The following is a 15,049-nucleotide window of genomic DNA, read 5'->3' on the forward strand; positions in this document are numbered from 1 at the left end:
CCCATAGATCCAGGTTCCAAGATTCCAGATGAGCAACTCAGCCACATTTTGCACAGCAGTATTAACCCTCAAATTGTTCTTCTAGAAGTAAATGCAGAGTACAAGATATACACCAGGTGGCATTACAGCACCTATAACGCAACACATACTGATGGCTATGTATATGTAATTTCCTTTAATGGGTGAATTTGATTTATATAGTTGGCAAATGGTTTTAAAATTGTTCAAGCCAATCACCACCATTTTTTTTGCCATACCAGAATTTGTATTTTTTATGTTGTATATTTCAGTGCTGGTGCTGGGGTGTTTGGCCCTTTTGCCAAACTAAAACTTGACTCCCTCCTACAAAAATGTCCTCTGGACAGTTCCCCTTTCACTGCATTATACAAAATGTAATATGTTATATGATAAGGGGTACAGTGGCATGTGCAAGTTGTGTCATCTATGGGGGTGACACCAAAATACCAAAGCTGCTCTGCTGTTATGGTGTCACCCCCTTGCATTGCATCACCGATCAGCCAGGAGAGGCGTTGGTCATTCAGAGTAAGCAGGCAGCGGACAGAGGTGGGAACAAAGGGTCCAGTAACTGACATGAGGGTATTCTTCTGGCAAACAAACTCTATAATCTGCCAAAACAGGTGTCAACACATGACACATTCGGATGACCAGCGTTCAGGATACTGACAGTAAGAATATCGATGCCAGCATCCCAACATTGGGAATCCAGACAGGGGAAGGTTAATATACTACACCTTCCCCTGGTTACCCTCACTCTAAGCCTCCCTTCCCACAGCCTCACCCTAGTCCATCCTCCCCACTGCCTGAACCAAACCCTCCCCGTTAGTGCCAAATTGTAGGAGCCTTCACTCCTACCCTCACACACTGCCCCATAGCCATGCACACACCCATAGTTCTGATATGTGACCTATGTACGGAGCTGTGAAACACTTGTGGTGACTTAGAAATAAAATGTAATAATAATAATAATAATGTTCCAGTAGTGTGCATGGTTAGGGGATAAGGGTACAATAGCGTGCGCACAGTTAAGTAATAAGGACATAGTATTGGTGTGCAGGGATAGTGGTTATAAAGACTTACCCTCACGAGGAGGTTATCCATTAGGCCACAATGTAGTGTTCCCAGCAAATATGTCGCCTCTTCCCCAACACACACACTCAGTGCCCATGGCTTTGCCCTATAGTCTCTCACACACACACACACACACACACACACACACACACACACACACACATACACATGTGCACTCACACTGGAACACTGCCCATAGCCTGCTCTCATAGCCTCTCACACTGCTCATAGCCTGCCCTCATAGCCTCACACACACTGCTCATAGCCACGCACATACCCACACACACACTGCCCATAGCCTGCCCTCATAGCCTCTCACACTGCTCATAGCCTGCCCTCATACCCTCACACACTGACTCATAGCCACGCACATACCCACACACACTACCCCATAGCCTGCCCTCATACCCACACACACTGCACATAGCCTGCCCTCATAGCCTCTCATACTGCACATAGCCTGCCCTCATAGCCTCTCACACTGCTCATAGCATGCCTGCATACCCTCACACACACTGCTCATAGCATGCCCGCATACCCTCACACACTGCCCCATAGCCTGCCCTCATACCCTCACACACTGACCCATAGCCACGCACATACCCACACACACTGCCCCATAGCCTGCCCTCATAACATCACACACTGTCCATAGTCTATCCTCATAGTCTCACACACTGCCCTATAGCCACACACATACACACACACATAGCCACGCACATACCCACACACACTACCCCATAGCCTGCCCTCATACCCTCACACACTGACCCATAGCCACGCACATACCCACACACACTGCACATAGCCTGCCCTCATAGCCTCATATTGTACATAGCATGCACTGCTAGCCTCACACACTGCCCCATAGCCACACACACACCCATAGACACACACACTGCACATAGCATGCACTCCTACCACCACTCACTGCCCCATAGCCTCACGCACACACCCATAGACACACACTGCAAATAGCCTGCACTCCTACCCTCACACACTGCCCCATAGCCACACACCCACACCCATACACACACACACACACACGCACACACACACACTGCACATAGCCTGCCCTCATAACCTCACACACTGCCCATACTGTAGTCTGCCCTTATAACCTTACAAACTGTCCATAACCTGCCCTCATAGTCTCTCACACTGCCCATAGCCTGCCCTCATGGTCTCTCACACACACACACACACGCACACTGCACAAAGCATGCACTCCTAGCCTCACATACTACCCCATAGCCACACACACACCCATAGACACACACACTGCACATAGCATGCACTGCTAGCCTCGCACACTGCCCCATAGGGCCCCCCCCCCCCCACACACACACACATATACACACATATAGACACACACAGCACATAGCCTGCACTCCTAGCCTCACACACTGCCCATTGCTGGCCCTCATCGCCTCACTCACTGCCTCAATAGCCACATACAGTAGTGCATCAGATAATTCTTCAGTTGTTCATCAATGTAGAGTATATGATTGAGTGAGGTTAAGACAATGAGTTAGAAGAGCCATGAAAAAAAGCTTTTTTTTATTTTTTGCATGCAAAATATCTGTGATAGTTTGGGCACAGAACCAGGATTCCCGCTCATGCCCTTTCAGAATTTTATCTCCATATTATCACTTTTGAAGCTTTGTGCATCTATCTGGCCTGAGACAGTAGCTGTCAGCCATGGACAGTCTGGAGCCAGTATGATTTAAACCCTTGGGGGCCTCCAGCTGCCTGCAACTGTACAGTATGATGCATACACATGCAGGCAGGACCAGCATTGGGCATACTGTAGGGCATATTGTAGGTCGCTGTGCCTGTGGCTTTGTGTGGGAGTGGAGGAGTCCCCTAATGAGCAGTGTCACAGCAAACTTTGGAATGGTATCCACATACAGATGACTGACTGACTGGGACGCAAATGCGTCTCACACGCAAGCGCGCCCAAGTCTCTCGACGGCAGCACAGCGGGTCCCTGCCTGTCTCCACTTTAGGGAGATGAGCAGGGTTAGGGGGGGAGGGAGAGGGGGACCGTTGTGGTGGCGGGGGAGGCGTCGTGGACCCGGGGGGAGCTCCATTGCCACGGGGCGCGGGATCGTCTCATGCGCGTGTGCCCCCTAGCGGGAGCTGGCAGCTGGCGGGGGCTGGAGATAGTTTTGCCAGCACCTGCAAATACAAGGCCGGCTCCATCTGTAGACACCAAAAAATTAGAAAAACTAATATCGTTCTTATGTACGTTGACCATGCCTATGTCGACCATACGCTTGTGTCAACCTTATATCGACCTTGGGTATTTCGACCATTTCAAGGTGTCAACCTAGTCATTGTTGACTATTAATGGTTGAACTAGTGACTGTCTACCTAGACTACCTTCCGAGCATTGACTACCATTTATACCATAACCAAGCGCATTGCATCATTCTCATGCCCACACACAGATCATTTTTAAACATTATGTTGTTCTAAACGGTTAGAAAATGAAAATAATAAACCTTTCCATGTTTGTGCACCTTTTAAATCTAACTACATTCGATTATATTCATTAAATTTAAAGCTAAACTGATAGAACATTAAAAGGTTTTACTAAATGGAGCCTGTGGGTTGTTTCAATAACAGATGTTATTCCAGGGATACTCTGTTCCTCTAGTAGTCACAAGCAAGAGAAAGAAAGAGGCAGAATGGTATTCCCGACCACATACCCCTCTCCTCCCATTTGCAGTTGGTAAATTACATTGATTTCTGTGTTCTGTAATAGTAATGCAATAGGAAGCCTAAGGGGCTACTACAGACAGCTGTTTCCCAGGACAAGGACGCTGATTACAAGGAGACGCACATTAGTAACATTGTTTCATGAAGGTGGTGGTGCAGATTTAGCAAAAAAAAAATCACTGTACATACTGTATGTAATGTGACACATGCAGATTTAGCAAGCAGTAATTGGGCTTGGTATAACGCTGAGCAATCGCTGATTTAAACGTAACCAGTTATCTATACAGTATATTTAAACTGAAAACCAACCTAGCCTAGGATTGCTGTTCAAGCAGCAGAAACACTCCGTAAAGCTAAACCGGATCGTTCCGGAAAGCAGCCAGCAACCTTTCCCACACTAGAGCTTTTAGCTTGCGTACCCCTCCGGGGCAGCAGTCACCGCAGGGAGGACAGTGACTGAATTGAAGCCTCCCTGTATGGTCCGGGGATGGAGGGAAAGACGGAACGCCGGAACACGCTCCAGCGTTCCGGATCCGGACCATTCCAATTTTTACTCGAACCCTATTTAAACAGATAGTCAGTTTCTACACATCACTATAATAAAGAGCTTGCTACAGTATGCTTTCTAAGTAAGTAGTGTGCATACAGTGATCTGTCAGCATAGCACAGCATAGCACTGTTAGCACAGTACGGACTCACAGTATGTAAATGCATAAAACCCACAGAAGAAAGACTGTGTGTAAGGAAGGTGGCGAATGTGCCGGGGGAGGCGTGTATAAGAGGAGAGAAACAATTGCTTGGCTTCTGTAAAGTCATGACTTAAATCCTCTGATCCAGATCAACGCCAGTAAAACTATGTTTCCTTGGAAAGATTCCGGTGATAAATAGGAGGTGGGTGACAGCTTTGCATGTGAATGACTATATATACTGTATACGCCTTAGAAAAGGGGGAGGGAATTAAAGAGGGTAAAAAGGATGGACATTTAAAAGGCATGAAGGGTCCAACAGGAGGGAAAAGAGCAGGCAAGAGTTCACGTGTGGGTGCGAAACAGAACGGAGATCTCCAGGGAGGAGCTGTCCAGTCTCCGGTGCTGAATTTTACCACTGCTTTCCTTTCAGCACCAACGATCTGTACTCATCTCCTAATTTATTAACTGCTCATTCAGACCTGCTCCAGACGCTGCTGGCTGCTGCTGCAACAACAACTGCTTCATCATTAGCTGGAAAATACCAGCCTATTAATGCAACACAGGAGGAAAATATCCCTGAGAGGTCATTTCTTATACAGCAGTATATAAAGAGGCTGTGCTTTTGCAGGATTGCTGGTAAAGTTTCATCAGCTCAGCTGAGTGAGCAGCCACACGCATCTTTCATTCTGGAATAAATCAGTGGAATATCTGTGAAGTTCAGCTTTGAAGGTAGCAAAGGTCGAAATTGTGATGTCAAAGCCAGGAACACCTGTCCCATTTGTTACAAAAAGCTTCAGTGAATGAAACCCATTCATGCCTCTGTGTATGACTTATCTCAGAAGTCCACCATCAAGCTGAGAAGCCAGTTAGTGAAGACGTCTGCACCCACAGCCTAAATTCGCTTGCGTGGAAGTAATTCAGTGATTGATGACCGGTGAGCAGATAACCAAAAGCTATCGCAAGTAATTGGAAAGTTCTGCAAGAATACAACTTTTTTGTGTTTTTTTTTTCCTGTGTGGGCTCAATTGATTATGATAGAAACTCCTGAGAACTAAGGACAGAGAAAGTATTGTGGATCTACAGTAGCAGCCAACACATTGTAATGCATCATTTATACTGAGTCATATGGCTTGAAGGTAAGGCAATACATTAATACAGTATAAATGGACACACTGGCACATATTTCTACTTAAATCTAAAATGCATATGGTTAATAATGATCTTTTAATAATAATAATCTTTTCAAGACATGGTCTGCTTACTAGAGGTTCTTTTATTTTCTTAACGCCTATAAAAGTCTTTGAACTTTGAAATTAGTATCTTCAAAATCTCCTGACAGAATTATACAGTATTTGAATAGAATAATTAAACGTTAGTGGGCAGAAAGTATTGATTGGATCTTTATTGGACAAGTTTGGTTGATGACCATTTTTTGTCCAAGCCAATCTGTGTGAGAGGTTACCTTCCAATCACATTATTAGATTCCATTGGTGTCACAAGTGATCCTGCTGAGGGTCAAATGACTGGGTCTTGTTCAGTTTGGCCACCTACCTCTGTGGTTATATTGTGCCTTAAAGCTATCACCCTGCATTGAGTATGTGTTGGGAGTTACAAATTGCAAGATTGATCAGTGAGAGGGTATCTTCATTTAAACACATTTATGGATGCTCTTTTTTAAATTAATCTAGAGAACATTATATACAGTACACCCTTTAGCTTTGTTGAAATTAAGTGAACTATTCCACATATACTGTAGTTGTCCATCATATTACAAGCTTACTGTACATAGTTTACACTCAACAGATATTTTATGCAAGAATAACCCTTTATATTAACATTATTACAGCTACATATGCAGAAAGATCTCTTGAGCAACGTATTCATTTTATGAAAAAAAGTTTGCTGAAGATTATTAACTTTGAAGTCATTATGCTGTAAGAAAGTTCACAGTAAAAATAAATTTCTGGTTCCTATTTAATTCGTAGATTTGAGATAAAGTAAGGGATGCAACAGTACATACTTATAAAGATGTTGTGTTTCGGTGTACACTGTTTGTAAAAAGTAGATTTTATTTCCAGGTCACTTGCATTTAACTTGAACCACAGGAAGGGGTTACGTTCAAACAAACAATATTGCTTTAATGACAGGAAAAATTACATATGAATATTGTGGCTTAATACCTTGGGCCAAATGTAATAAGGTGTGAGAATCAGAAAGTGAGAGAATTTGGGAGAAATCTCCAGTTTTTTTTTTTTTTTTTTTTAAGGCGGCAATCATTTCTATGGCAAAATAAACCTGTAGGTTTGCAGTGCAAGTGATAACCTCTTTAAAATAACAGAAGAACTTACACAAAATCTCTCACTGATTCTCACACCCTACTGTATAACCCTTATCTTTAAAGTGCTATGATTCTCCATTTTTTCAGTACATTTTTCTTTTCTTTCCATTTCTGGATAGATAGATAGATAGATAGATAGATAGATAGATAGATAGATAGATAGATAGATAGATAGATAAGATGTGTTGCTCCACAGTGTATTTATTTTAAAAAAATAGTAAGCCAGCTCAAAGCAAATGCTTCGAAAGCTAGTCTGCTACCTTGTGATTGCCTCTGTGCATGTGTGAAAGAGATGTAGTTTTACTCATTGCCAATAGATGGCAGTGCTTCGGAGACACACAAATGGACATTAGACATATATATATATATATATATATATATATATATGCACTCCCATATGCTATAACAAATAAAGGTGCCCTGGTGCCTTCCCCAAAGCAGAAGCTGCGTGCATGCAGGAACACAGGAAAGGCGGCACTCAGAGATGGGTAATAAGTGAAACCAAAATATGGTTTAATATGTCATCAGGCAACGTTTCGTGGCTGTGCCCTTTTATCAAGCCAACAGAACAACAAGTCTTGTTGTTCTGTTGGCTTGATAAAGGGGCGCAGCCCCGAAACGTTGCCTGACGACATATTAAACCACATTTTGGTTTCACATTACCCATCTCTGAGTGCCGCCTTTCCTGTGTTCCTATATATATATATATATATATATATATATATATATATATATATATATATATATATATATATAAAAAATGATACCTTTCATTAATGAGGTGAGATCGATATCCAATATAGCTCTCTCACACACAAGAAGTTCCCTCTAAAATGAGACCTATGCCAAGTGTAAAGTGCAATGGAATATGCTGCGCTGTATAAGAAACTTTAAATAAATAAATAAAAAGCTGTATCAAACAATAGGATTTTAACAACAAAAAAATAATCATTGTGTACATATATATATATATATATATATATATATATATATATATATATATATATTGTATGTGTGTACACGTGGTAGGAACTTCACTGTGGCATGTACTGATGTGAGTGACTGAATATTCTCTATAAAACCATTATAAAAAAGTGTAGGCTGAATAATTGTCAGTAAATAATTAATAAATGATAATAAAATGCTGAAAAGATGTATTTAGAATATGCTGTTCGGTGAATCCATGCAGTGTTTTTTTTTTTTTTTTTTTACTTAAATACCAAAGTGTTACCATTAGCGGAACAAATTCTTTCTCTAAAGGTCTTATCGCTACATATGTTTATTACATTCAGTATCTGCATCTCAACCATCCCCCGTCTCGTTCTCTCTCTCTCTCTCTTTTATTACTGGATCTCTATATTTATCCATCTACCTATTTCTCAAGTTACCCACCTCAATTTGTTTCTTCTATCTGCATTTTGTTTGCTTTTAATCTATCTATCTATCTATCTATCTATCTATCTATCTATCTATGTATCTATCTATTGAATACCTCCCAACAAGAATATAATTCCCAGAGGGACCCTTGCGGGAATTTTGGGGTGTGGCCTGGTGGCAAGGGTATGTGGATTACAAATTGCATCTCCCTCCTCTTTGCTGCTGTGGCCATGGGCTCTGTGAACTGCTGACCATGCCCCCAGACCCACTGATTGTGGGAATAGACACATCTATTCATCGCATAACAGCAAGTGGTATTGAGGACTCCCTACTTTCCCCCTCCCCCCCCCCCCCCCCGGTGCGGGACACTGCCAGCCCTAGGCAGGATGCGGGGACATCTCCCAAAAAATGTGATGTTCCCACGAAAATCGGGACAGTTGGGAGGTATGCTACAGTATCTATCTTTTTGTCACCTCAATCCAGTTTTCTATGAGATAACTGTGACCAAACTGTTTCGGTTGCGACCAGATACCATCATGGTCTTTGGCAAAATTGCCCAAACATTACACTCATAGAAACATAGAAACATAAAATTTGATGGCAGATAAGAACCACTTGGCCCATCTAGTCTGCCCCTTTTTTAAACATGTTACCTCAAACCATATTTTATCCTTATTTCTTTGTAAAGATATCAATATGCCTATCCCAAGCATGTGTAACTTGTACTACTGTACTGTATTTGCCTCTACCACCTCTGATGGGAGGCTATTCCACTTATCTACTACTCTTTCTATGAAGTAATTCTTCCTCAAATTTCCCCTGAATCTTCCTCCCTCTAGTGTCAGTGCATGTCCTCGTGTTCTGCTGCTCCTCTTCCTGTTAACAATGTCTCCCACCTGTACCTTGTTAAAGCCCTTGATATATTTGAAAGTTTCTATCATGTCCCCCCTTTCCCATCTCTGCTCCAAAATATACATATTAATATCTTTTAGTCTTTCCTGGTACGTTTTGTGATGTAGGCCATGCACCATTTTAGTTGCCCTTCTTTGTACAGTCTCTAATGTATTTATATCCTTCTGGAGATATGGTCTCCAGAACTGAACACAATACTCTAGGTGAGGCCGTACCAATGACCTATACAGAACTGAACACAATACTCTAGGTGAGGTCGTACCAATGACCTATACAGTGGCATTATTACTTCTTTCTTTCTACTGCTGATACCTCTCCCTATGCAACCAAGCATCTGACTTGCCTTCTTCATTGCTTTGTTACATTGCCTACCTGCTTTTAAGTCCCCTGAAATAGTGACACCTAGATCCCTCTCTTCCTCAGTAGTTTCCATTATAGTGCCATTTACTGTATACTATATTTAGTCTTTGGATTTTTGCAACCCAAGTGCATTATTTTGCATTTTTTGGCATTAGATATTGTACCATACTGTTCATGTATTGAATCAACATTTAAAACATTATAAAGTGACTATGGGGTAGATCAATCAAAGTTTGGACAGATAGAAGTGGAGAGAGATAAAGTAAGAACCAACCAGCTGGAGTAACTGTCATTCTTTAACCACTAATAATCATACTATAATATAATGTTTAATGTTTTATTATTTTACACTGAACTATTGTACTAGTCTTAACTTTGTTTGTCTTTTAGTTATCCATTGTTTGTGTCTATGAATCCATCCTGAGGTTCATTTTAGAAATAGAATAGAATATATCTTTTCTAATGTGTTAGGTGAATGAGTAAGCATTTATATGATCTATTATCTATGAACTGTACATAGCTAGCTTCATATACAGTAATTCTATAAAAGCTTTATAAATGCAAGTCTGTAGTGTTATTGATGCACTAGGACCTTGTGTGTGGCTCATCATTGTGGTATGAAAAGAATTAAGTGCCCCATACATCAGCAATTAATTGTCACAATTTTCAGATATGGAGATGATTGCCACAGTTAATTTTAGATGTGTGGGCTCCCTCTTTTGGCAATCCCAATCAAAACCGCCAATCGATTGCTTAATCAGGTTTTTAAACATGTTTAATAATCTGGTATTATCTGCAGATCTTTTTTTATATGTGTGGGCATTCCCAATTCATCATCTTCATCTATTTACATTATGAACAGCTGAAATGACAATCGATTGGGCAATTTCCAGATATGAAGATGCAATCTTTAGATGGAAAAATCTGCCGATCACTGAGATAAATCTGTAATGTGTGGGCAAAGTCAGATAGATTGTAAAATCCATTTATCTGGCCAAAAAATCCCTGTATCTGGAAATCCATAAATTCATAAATCCATAAATCTCAACGAACCAACACGCTTTCTAAAATGAATAAGGATTGTTCCAAAAAGTCACAGATCTGTGTCACCAACAAGTAACAGCATGACACAAATGTTTGTTGAATTTTTAATTAGGAACATAGGGGGCTAATCTGATTTAATCGGTCCCCCACGCATTTGCATGGGAGACCGATTTTTAGCATCTGCGCATGCGCAGTTATGCACATGTGCAGATGCTTGGTGCAAACTGCATGTTCGCCATGCCGCTCGAAACCTAGCAGTGCAGGCGGGGGCGTGGGACGGCGGCGGGGGGCATAGCCTATGGGAATACTCAGCGTTTCATGGGCGTTCCCATGGCAATCGTCCGGTGATGCAGGTGGGTGAGAGTTTTCACACAAAAAAAGCTTTCCAGTGGAATTTGCATGAGTTTACATCTAGGGCCCGATTCTGGTTCACTTGCAAAAGGAAATTCTCTCTCTAATGTACAAAACCATGTGCACTGCAGGGGGCAGATTTAACATGTGCAGAGAGAGTTAGATTTGTGGGAGTTATTTTGTTTCTGTGCAAGAAAAATACTGGCTGTTTTTTTTTACACTGCAATATAGATATCAGTTTGAAGTAAAACCCCCACCCAAATCTAACTCTCTTTGCACATGTTACATCTGCCCCACCTGCAGTGCATATGGTTTTGTCTATTATTTGTTATTATTTGCTTTTGCAAATTAAATAGAATCAGGCCCCTCGTGCAGACTTACAGTAAGTTGGGGCAATGTCAACTTGTAGAGGAATGGCGTGAGGATGTGAACATGTAGAGGTATACTGTAAGCAACTTTCTGATTTTTTTGTATGGATTTTATTTACATCGCTGTATGTTTGACAGCATATCACTGCTAGAATTGACCCTCTCTGTTATAGCAGCAAAGACATCAGGCATGTGATTGTAATGTGTGCATGTTTGCCACTACTGACGTGTCATTTAATGATCTCACTGAGTTCTAACTCTTCCGAGCAAAAAAAAATAAAAATTCATATTGCGCAAACAAAACCCTGAAATTGTACACTGAGGTCAGGGAAGCATTCACTTGAAGCTGTGTTTGTAATGTGTGCATGCCTGTACCACTGATGTGTCATCTAATGATCTCAAAGAGTTTGGACTCTACAGAGGATTCTATTGTGCAAACAGAAACCTGGAAATTGGACAGATGACACTAAGGACAGGCAACTACACATTTAGTGTTAGTAAGACATGCTCACTGCTAAACATAAGTATGGGTAGTCTAACAGCAAGAGATATTTTGAATACCATCAGTTAAGGTGTAACCTGTGTTTTCACTATTTTCTTATATCTACAAAATAGCAAAATAATCTGTAATAACATTGTTTAGAAAGGCATCCATAGGTGGTCTGCAGCTAAACTGTTGGAACCTTCCGTGTGATTACTCCTATGTAATGCTCCGAATACCTCCTGGTCACCAGGATCTCAATATAAAATTAGTGTACAAACTTGTTGGTGCCCTCATTGATTTTAGTTAGTGTCATCCTCCGACCCTATGGAACTCACTTCCCTGCACAGTTCGAGAGGCCCCACTCTAGAATCCTTTAAAAACAGACTCAAGACTTTCCTGTTTACTAAAGCATTTCCGTAATTCCCTTAAGTATTGTATATGAAAAGCGTCTATGTAGTTCATTGTTCCCGAACTGTATTAGATTTATTCTGTCAAGCGCCTTGAGTCCTATTGGAAAAAGAGTGCTATACAAATAAAATTACTATTAGTATTATTATTAGAAATTATACTTTGTAAGGGGTGTCTGGACTACTCATATAATAATTGCAAATTAGATTTTATTGCTAATTTATCTGCCAATTTTACATTGAGTCCTTGTGGCAGCTAGTATTTGCGTGAATTGTGTTGTATATGCAGCACGGATGGTGTAATGGTTAGCATTACTGCCTTACAGCACTGAGAAAATGGGTTCGATAACCACCAAGGCCCTAACTGTGCAGAATTTGTATATTCTCCCCGTGCATGCGTGCGTTTCTTCCGGGTACTCCGGTTTCCTCCCACAATCCAAAAATATACAGGTAGGTTAATTGGCTTCCAACAAAAATTAACCCTAGAATGTCTGTGTGTGCGTGTACATGTGGTAGGGAATATAGAGTGTAAGCTCCACTGGGGCAGGGACTGATGTGAATGTTAAAATATTCTCTGTAAAGCGCTGCAGAATATGTGTGCGCTATATAAGAAACTGTGGTACTTATGTAGTATCTGGGCGTCCGATTTAGAAATCGGGTCGGATCGGTAGCATCGCATCGCATGCGACTAAATCGTAGTGTGATGGTCCCGATTTTTCCATAGGATTCAATGTTAAAATGGTCTGAGTCCATTTTAACATAGAATTCAATGGGAAAAAGGGGTCCATTTCCTTTCCCCACTATCCAAGTGGGCATGGAGTTGGATATAAACATGTGGCGAGCGTAGCAAGCCACCGAGCCCGAAGCGTGGCGAGGGGACACAGAATACTTTTCAAGAAATCTGTGTCCGCTCGCCACGCTTCGGGCTCGGTGGCTCGGTGGCTTGCTACGCTCGCCACAGGTTTATATCCAACTCTATGCCCACTTGGATAGCGGGGAAATGAACATGACCTTGTTAACATTGAATCCTATGCAAAATCGCATCGCATGCGATATCGCATGCGATTCGATGCGATTTTGCCAAAAATCACGTCGAATCGCATCTGATTGTATGCCTTAAGGTAAGGCATACAATCAGAAAATCGGCAGCCCAGATACTACATAAGTACCGAAACTGTTAATAAATAATAATAAATAAATATAGGACAGATTTTATACTAAATATTGTAGAGCTTTTTTTGCTGAAGAACAAGTGTGATTTGATAATTACACTTAAGCTGTGTAAACACGGGCAAAAATTACTGCCAATATGGTCGCTGAGCAACCATATTGCCTGCGACTGGAGTGTGCACCTTTGGGTGCTCGCTCCCGTTTTAAGCCCCCTAATGGTCGCTTGTCGGAGGAGCATGCTTCTCCAACCGGCGACTTCCTCTGCCTCTTCTCCTGAGCAATATGATTGCACCGTGTGTACACAGCTTTACTCACTGATCCAGTCTGATTCAACCTTCATGCAGAGCAAATATTTGCCTGTTCGAAATTGGTGTGAAAGCAGTCACCTAATAGCAAAACAGAGATATAAAACTAATTGTGTTAAGCAGTATAATAAATCATCTCCAGAGTCTCTGCTCATATGGCAAATTCAGATCATCAATGTAGAGTATATTAACTTCACATTAACTTGGCAGCTGTCTCAAACACCATTATTTAAGAAATGACAGCCAATGGTGTGAGATCCAGGAATATGACTATGATAAGCAAGACAATATAGCTTCCAGGGGTTTGGGATTGCATGCTCGTTCCAAATGCATAACAGCCTGTATTGAAGAAATACGTTTGCTGTAATAAATTGTGTCTGTTGCGATAGACAATCATATGTTAACATTGTTTTATTTTTATCATGAAAGCAAAAATGAATTAGAAGGCTTGAGGTCATGGTAAGAACAGAATACAAGCGTTATATAATCAATATCATATAATGAAAAATCATTAAATGCCAGTAGGTGGCATCTGAGTCCTGTACGGAGAAGACAGGATTTGAAAATGAAAAGGCTGCGAATGTCAGGTGCCTGCAGCTGTCCAGGTTATTTATTGACTTGCATTTTAATGTATACAACCTGTGTTTCATATGAAGATATATGATTGCTGTATACCATCCAGCAGCATTTTGTATATTCGCAGCTTAGAGAGCAGGTAAAAGACGCCCGCTGCTTGGCTGATATGCATACGCACACACATCCACTTGCATACTGCCACACGGGAGAGAAATTATTCGATTGTCGCTCACTATCGAATGATTCCCCCCTCCCCCTTTGCTAATAATACTCAGTCCAGACTGACTTTTATTGCGGCTGATGGCTGAATTCGGGCGGGCGCTGACGTCATGCGATATCACCGGCCCACCCCAAACAGGTATCGACACACCTGGGTTCGCTGGGGTATGTCCGCCAATTCTATGGGGGCTCCTAGAAAACACTGGATGTTGCCCTGCTTTCTCCCGTGCCTTCCCATCCTGGAGCGAACGCCCCAGCTCCGGTGGTTTACACATGTGCATATTTTGCTCATGCACAAACCCATAACATCGGGCAGGGGAGCGAATTCGGCCCACAATGAGCAGGTCTGAATCACCCCAACAGTTGTGAACCTGATTGATAATCCATTGAAACCACTAGTTACATAGGGTTGTTTTGCAAGTCCCAGCCTGACCCTCCCCCACCTTCGCAGCCGTGCACATAGGGGGGAAAACCACTCATCATCTAATGATTTCCCCCTGCTCGCAAGAGCTGAGAAAGTCTAGACTTACTCAGCGCTGCATAGGCCGTGGGGAGAAGGTGGCCACTGATGACGTCAGCGGCTCTCCCTCCCAACGGTTAGTGCATACATGTTCTTGGGCACTCCCAGAAAATTCA

General features: G+C 41.9%; 1 protein-coding gene across 3 annotated transcripts in view; it reads left to right on the forward strand.

Annotated features, from left to right (window-relative positions):
• Positions 1 to 4,459: 4,459 nt before the first annotated feature.
• The window catches only part of DRD2 (dopamine receptor D2), a 322,451-nt gene continuing 311,861 nt past the window's right edge, over positions 4,460 to 15,049 (forward strand). The window contains exon 1 of one of the 3 annotated variants that reach the window (XM_083163236.1): positions 4,460 to 5,638. The gene's annotated coding sequence lies outside the window, so the exon portion shown is untranslated. The remainder of the gene's footprint in view (positions 5,639 to 15,049) is intronic. The other 2 variants (XM_083163234.1, XM_083163235.1) reach the window with 2 other exon arrangements.

The sequence above is a fragment of the Crinia signifera genome, chromosome 19 (assembly GCF_055691185.1).
Source record: "Crinia signifera chromosome 19, ASM5569118v1, whole genome shotgun sequence".
Taxonomy (NCBI): domain Eukaryota; kingdom Metazoa; phylum Chordata; class Amphibia; order Anura; family Myobatrachidae; genus Crinia; species Crinia signifera.